The sequence below is a fragment of the Salvelinus fontinalis genome, unplaced genomic scaffold, assembly GCF_029448725.1.
Source record: "Salvelinus fontinalis isolate EN_2023a unplaced genomic scaffold, ASM2944872v1 scaffold_1278, whole genome shotgun sequence".
NCBI lineage: Eukaryota > Metazoa > Chordata > Actinopteri > Salmoniformes > Salmonidae > Salvelinus > Salvelinus fontinalis.
The window spans coordinates 1-6,996 of record NW_026601487.1 but is presented as its reverse complement, the minus strand read 5'-3'; the positions used below and the strand labels follow the sequence as shown (position 1 = coordinate 6,996).

Here is a 6,996-nt window from a genome sequence, read left to right as displayed (position 1 = left end):
CATCTACAAGACCCTGCTAGGTAAAGTCCCCCATTATCTCAGCTCGCTGGTCACCATAGCAGCACCCACCTGTAGGACGCGCTGCAGCAGGTATATCTCTGGTCACCCCCAAAACCAATTCTTCCTTTGGCCGCCTCTCCTTCCAGTTCTCTGCTGCTAATGACTGGAACGAACTACAAAAATTCTCTGAAACTGGAAACACTTATCTCCCTCACTAGCTTTAAGCACCAGCTGTCAGAGCAGCTCATAGATTACTGCACCTGTACATAGCCCATATATAATTTTGCCCAAACAACTACCTCTTTCCCTACTGTATTTATTTTGCGCCTTTGCACCACATTATTCTTATCTCTACTTTGCACATTCTTCCACTGCAAACCAACCATTCCAGTGTTTTTACTTGCTATATTGTATTTACTTCGCCACCATGGCCTTTTTTATATTTTAATTTTATTTTTATCTTTTTTTGCCTTCACCTCCCTTATCTCACCTCACTTGCTCACATTGTATATAGACTTATTTTTCTACTGTATTATTGACTGTTTGTTTTACTCCATCTGTAACTCTGTGTTGTTGTATGTGTCGAACTGCTTTGCTTTATCTTGGCCAGGTCGCAATTGTAAATGAGAACGTGTTCTCAATTTGCCTACCCGGTTAAATAAAAGGGATATAAAAAAATATATATAAAAAAAAATATGTGTACAATTTTCTGTGTGCATCTAACATAGCAAGCGTAAAAGTGTATCCGTCCAGAGATCTGTATATAATGATGTCTCTGCCCTAACAATGGGAGTTGTTGTCAAAGGCAGGCGACAAGTTGAGGTCCAAAATAAGAACATAGAAACACATTGGGCTTATTTTGGACTGATTTTGGCAACCTCTCTGATCTCTGTCCAAAACTGAAGAAACTGGCACAATTGGATTGTAGTTAATTATCATGTTTCTGAGCTGAACTAGGTTGAATATTTGCTTAATGAAACTGACAACTCCCTTCAGCACCTTGTCCCACATAGTTTACTTAATTTCTGTCGTGAATTATTTAATTTCTCTCTAGAGAAATGGCACTCTGGGCTCACATAAAAAAACGAACTAGATTGAATTCAATTAATTGAACAGACGGTCAATGAGTTGTTTAATGACCGGAAAAAATATGAAATGACGGTTAATCGCTCAGCACTACTGATTAACAGAACAGAATGACGGCCACTCTCATTTCTGAGTAAGCTTTGCAACCAAACTTCACAAAGCATATTCATTGTCAGTAATACTCAGGCATACTCAGTGCTGTGAGCTGCTCTCTGATGGTCTGGATCCACTGCTGACGCAGCGCCCCCTCTGAACAGTGGAAGGTGACGTCACTACACCGCCAGCGGTGCTGCCTCGCTCTCTCCACATAAGACACTGTGGAAGGGGGACGCGAAGGGGTGACAGGGTACAGAGGCTTAACAAAACAAATTTACATTGCGGTATTATCTACCATATTGAGCATGGTGAAGTTATTAATTACACTGGATGGTATATCAATACACCCAGTCACTACAAAGATACAGGCGTCCTTCCTAGCTCACTTGACGGGGACGAAGGAAACCGCTCAGGGATTTCAACATGAGGCTAATTGTGACTTTAAAACAGTTGCAGAGTTTAATGGCTGTGATAGGAGAAAACTGAGGATGAATCAACAACATTGTAGTTACTCCACAATACTAACCTAATTAACAGAGTGAAAAGGAAGCCTGTACAGAATACAAATATTCCAAAACATATTTGCAACAAGGCACTAAAGTAATACTGCAAACAAAGTGGCAAAACAATTCACTTTTTGTCCTGAATACAAAGGTGTTATGTTTGGGACAAATCCAATACATTACTGAGTATCACTCTTCATATTTTCAAGCATAGTGGTGGCTGCATCATGTTACGGGTATGCTTGTATCGTTAAGGACTGGAGTTTATCAGGATAAAAAAAGAAGAAACGGAGCTAAGCGCAGTCTGCTTTCCACCAGACACTGGGTGATTAATTCACCTTTCAGCAGGAAAATACCCTAAAACACAATGCCATATGTATAATGGAGTTGCTTACCAGAAGACAGTGAATGTTTGAGTGGCCGAGTTACAGTTTTGACATAAAGTTACTTGAAAATCGATGGCAAGGCCTGAAAATGGTTCTCCAGCAATGTTCAACAACCAAATTTGATAGAGCTCGAATAATTTCTTGAAAGAAATGGGCAAATGTTGCACAATCCAGGTGTGGAAAGCGCTTAAGAGACTTACCCAGAAAGACTCACAGCTGTAATCGCTACCAAAGGTGCTTCTAAAGTATTTACTGAGGGGTGTGAATACTTATGCAAATGATATCTATGCATTTCATTTTTCATAAATTTGCAACAATTTCTAAAACATGTTTTAATTTTGTCATTATGGGGTATTGTGTGTAGATGGGTGAGAATTTTTATTTTAATCTATTTTGAATTCAGGCTGTATAAACAAAATGTGGAATAAGTCAAGGGGTATGAATACTTTCTGAAAGCACTGTATATGGTAGAGACATGGTTTGGACTATCGTTTTTCAGAAGCAATTCTCTATTGAATGGACATATTTGTATAAACTTGAGTGAATTCATAATTTTATGGGTAATCACACTACATATTGAATGCATTATCTGTAGATTGCTCTAGATGATCAACAAATTGTACCTGTGAATGCATATGGATAGGCCTCAGTCAGTTTCTGGGGCATTTTCTGCCATCATCTTTCGTCCCGCCGTCCACATCGAGCTCCCGGACTGCTAGGATCTCAGACACGGACACGCTGTGGCTGGTACCTGTTAAACACACCAAATCAATCTGTCACAATGTGGCAGGAACCAGAGATGTACCCTTTAGAAATTAAATGTATTGGAAAAGCACACACACACACACACAAAACAAGAGAGACTATGTGCCAGGATCTCAAGCCCTTTTTTACCTACCCAAACAAACTTGGCTGGCTGTATCAATTACAGCTTGGATAGCTTCCTGCTAATAAAGTTCATGTGATGAGATGGGAGCTCTAATGGGCTATTAACAGTTTGATTTCAGCATTAGGGTGGAGCTAGTGTTGGACAGAGAAGGCAAGGAGGGGGAGAACCATTAGTGTTGTATAGCTGTTGACTGCTCCTGCCATAGAAAGCACTACTGATGGATAATAGAAGGGGATCATTTGGAGAAAGATTAGATCAATCACTATGGACCAAACAATACCATATTGTTAGGGCAACTCCTACATTAATGGTGCCTGTTATTACCACCATTTTCCTGAAGTCATTATCATGAGCCGATCCTGCATTCATTTGTTTTTGTGCCCACAGCAGTTCTATAACAGCTCTATAGGGAATCAGGGAAACATTAATGACCTCGTGAGACTTCTGTGTTGATCATTCATTCATGATAGAAAGAGTGGGAGGTCCCGGTGCACAACTGAGCAAGAGGACAAGTACATTAGAGTGTCTAGTTTGAGAAACAGACGGCTCACAAGTTCTCAACTGGCAGCTAGGGCTGGGCGATAAATCAATATCAATAATTAATCGAGGTAATTACTTCCCTCAATAACTATATAAAACATTTAGATTCATTTTTGATAATGTCGATATAGAATAATTAGGTACAGCAGTCCATTTCACCTCTGTGACGCAGCAGGAATGTGCAGAGAAGTGACAATATGCACGTGGAGAGGTATACGCCCACTAAAAACCACTTAGCACCTCGAGTAATGAAGTAGCCACTATTAACCACGAAAAATGAGTGATGTAGGCAAAAACAGCGGCTGTGATAGCCATGGAGAAGGAGCAGCTTCCAACGAAGAAATCATTGATAAAAAGGGTTAAACTGTTTCAGTAATTTGAAAGTGGTTTGGCTTTTTGAAGTCCGACAAAGAGCAGAGCAATGTTCGGGGGATATTGTGCCATAGACAGGTGGCTACGAAGTCTGGTAATACGACAAACCTTTTTCAACATCCAAATCACTCTTAGGAACATGCAGGAAGTTTGAGTTTGCACCACGGTATTGATAAACGCCCCTCGAGTACCAGCCAATCTAGGGATGTTTGCCCGAAGCAGTCAACACTGACAGCGTTTATGCCCTACAAACAAACATAGAAAAGACATCACAAATGCTATTATACATTGCATTGCTAAGGACATGCTACTGTCACGGCCCCTCTGCATTGCAGGGGCGGTTCCTCCTGCAGGCAGAGGAGGGTCGTTAGTGATTGGAGCCACCTGGGCTCAGGGTATTTAAACTGCTTCACTAACCACTCGTCTCTCTCTCTCTGCTCCTCCAGGTATGATCCTGTTTTGTTTGTTCCTTTGTAGTTTTACGTAGTTTTCACTCGGTCATATTCACACACAGATTCACGCATCCCTGCACTTTACATTCACCCTACATTATGATACTTTCACACCTCATTCCTTTATCTTTGTTTAAAGTTAATAGTTTTTGGTTTATAATAAAGAACCTTTTTGATTGGCCTATACCTGTTGTTCGTGTCCCCTCATTTTTGCCACAGGCTATGAGCCGGCCTGTGACACTACCAATTAGCACCGTCGAAAAGGTCTCAAGAGGCTTATCAATTTAATTGACCACAGGTAAGTGCTCCCTGGCTGAAAACATGGAACAATTTTCCTTTAAGTATAATTTTATGTGTAGCTCACATAATAAAAAAAAAGTAAACCTTATTTAACTAGGCAAGACAGTTAAGAACAACTTCTTATTTACAATGACGGTCTATTGGGGAACAGTGGGTTAACTGCCTTGTTCAGGGGTAGAACGACAGATTTTTACCTTTTCAGCTCGGGGATTCAATCTAACAATCTTTCGGTTACTGGCCCAATGCTCTAACCACGGTTTGTTCAGGGATTCTTGAGTTTGAAGCAGACATGCACCTTTTAAACATTCGATTAATATCGTGATAATTATCATTATCGAATGAAAAAATATAAATATCGTGCTAATTTATTTGCCAGCCCTACTGGCAGCTTCATTAAATAGTACCCGCAAAACACCAGTCTCAACATCAACAGTGAAGCTGCCAGTTGAGGACTTGTGAGGTGTCTGCTTATCAAACTAGACACTAATGTACTTGTCCTCTTGATCAGTTGTGCACCGGGGCCTCCCACTCTTTCTATTCTGGTTAGGGCCAGTTTGCGCTGCTCTGTGAAGGGAATAGTACACAACAATGTACGAGATCTTCAGTTTCTTCGCAATTTCTCGCATGGACTAGCCTTCATTTCTCAGAACAAGAATAGACTGACGGGTTTCAGAAGAAAAATCTTTGTTTCTGGCCATTTTGAGCCTGTGACACATCTGTGATCGAGGAAATCAACCCAAAGCATGAAGAGAGGGATGGCAACCAGAATGATGACCCCCAAGAGTGATGGGAAGAAATACAGACGTGATGCAGAATGTTCAGATGGTGATGACAGTAAAAGTGCCAAAACACACCAAAAGAAGACAACAGACAAAGAGAAAAATGAAACGACGGAAGCACTCCTGACCGAGGAAAAAGGTAACAGTAGTGATGATGGTTTCACTGGGATGAAACAAAAGGATGGACATAAAAATATGCTTGTTGGCGAGAAGGTTGCTACAAATTACTGTCAGAATGATCAACCAGCAAATGTCAAAGTTCAGAACAACCTGGCAGGTGATATAGACTGGTCAGAGAGTGACTACAGCGAGATTGAGGAAATATTCACTGAGGACATTAGTGAAGAATTAAAGGAAACGGATGAGGAGGAGGAGGTTGAAGAAAAGGCAGATATTGAGAGTGATGAGAGAACAGGAAGAAATGTGATAAGTGAATGTGATGATGAAAGAGTGGGAAACCAAACATGAAGAAAGGCATGGTTGACAAAGACAATACGGACAACAACGTTGAGAAAGACAAAACAACCCAAAGCAACACAAAGAGAGAGGAGGGCAAGAGAAAAGAGGGTCAAAGCCAAGACACAGAGACATACAAAACCAATGGAGCGACAGAATCTGACGAGCTCACTTTGGCTCCTGGAAAGGGGTCAGATAGCAATGACAGTGAGAGTGTCAAATCCAACCAAGAGAAAGAAAAGGATGACCAAAAGGACAGTTAGAGAGTCAGGAGGAGAAGGAGGACAGGGTACTTGCTGGAGCAGAGGGAGACTCAGCATCCTCAGGAAGACCAATCGGAAACGTGCAAAGGTAAAAAATACAATTGTTTGGCATCATATGTAAATTATCACTGATCTGTCATTAAATGTAGTGAACTCCACTGATATCAATGACACTTACCTTTTCACACCTTTGTCATCTCTTTCAGATTTTTCCATTTTCGCAGCGGCAACGGTTAAGACTCAGGGCCCAGGCGAGGATCAACTAGCAATTGAAGGAAAGACTAACGACACTCAGACAGAACAGGCAGCAAAGGTCAAAGGTGAAAAGGACCAGGACATTGACTGGTCAGAGAGTGACAGTGAGACTGAGGAAATTACAGCCGATTTTGAGATTGATGAGGAAACGGACCAACCAGCAACGTGCGGAGGTAAGAAGGCAGTCAGTGGAATTACAATGAGGAGTGCTGATCTTGTTTGACAGCATGTGAAAATCATCACTAATATTTTAGAATTGTAGGAAACTCCCGTGATATCATTAACACTTACCTTTTCACACACCATTTTTTTCAAATGTCAGACTACTCCATCTCAGTTGCTGAGGAGGTTAACCTCTCTGGGGTAGGTGGGACGCAATCGTCCCACCCGGCCAATAGCCAGGGAAAATACAGAGCGCTATATTCAAATAAAATGATATAAATATCAAACTTTCATTAAATCACACATGTAAGATATCAAATTAAAGCTACACTCGTTGTGAATCCAGCCAACATGTCAGATTTCAAAAAGGCTTTTCGACGAAAGCATAAGATGCTATTATCTGATGATAGCACAACAGTAAACAAAGATAGTAGCATATTTCAACACTGCAGGCACG

The 6,996-nt window shown here is 41.0% G+C and overlaps 1 pseudogene; it reads left to right on the top strand.

Moving 5' to 3' along the window:
* Positions 1-5,251: 5,251 nt before the first annotated feature.
* LOC129848902 (uncharacterized) lies at positions 5,252-6,550 on the top strand (annotated as a pseudogene).
* The last annotated feature ends 446 nt before the right edge of the window (positions 6,551-6,996 follow it).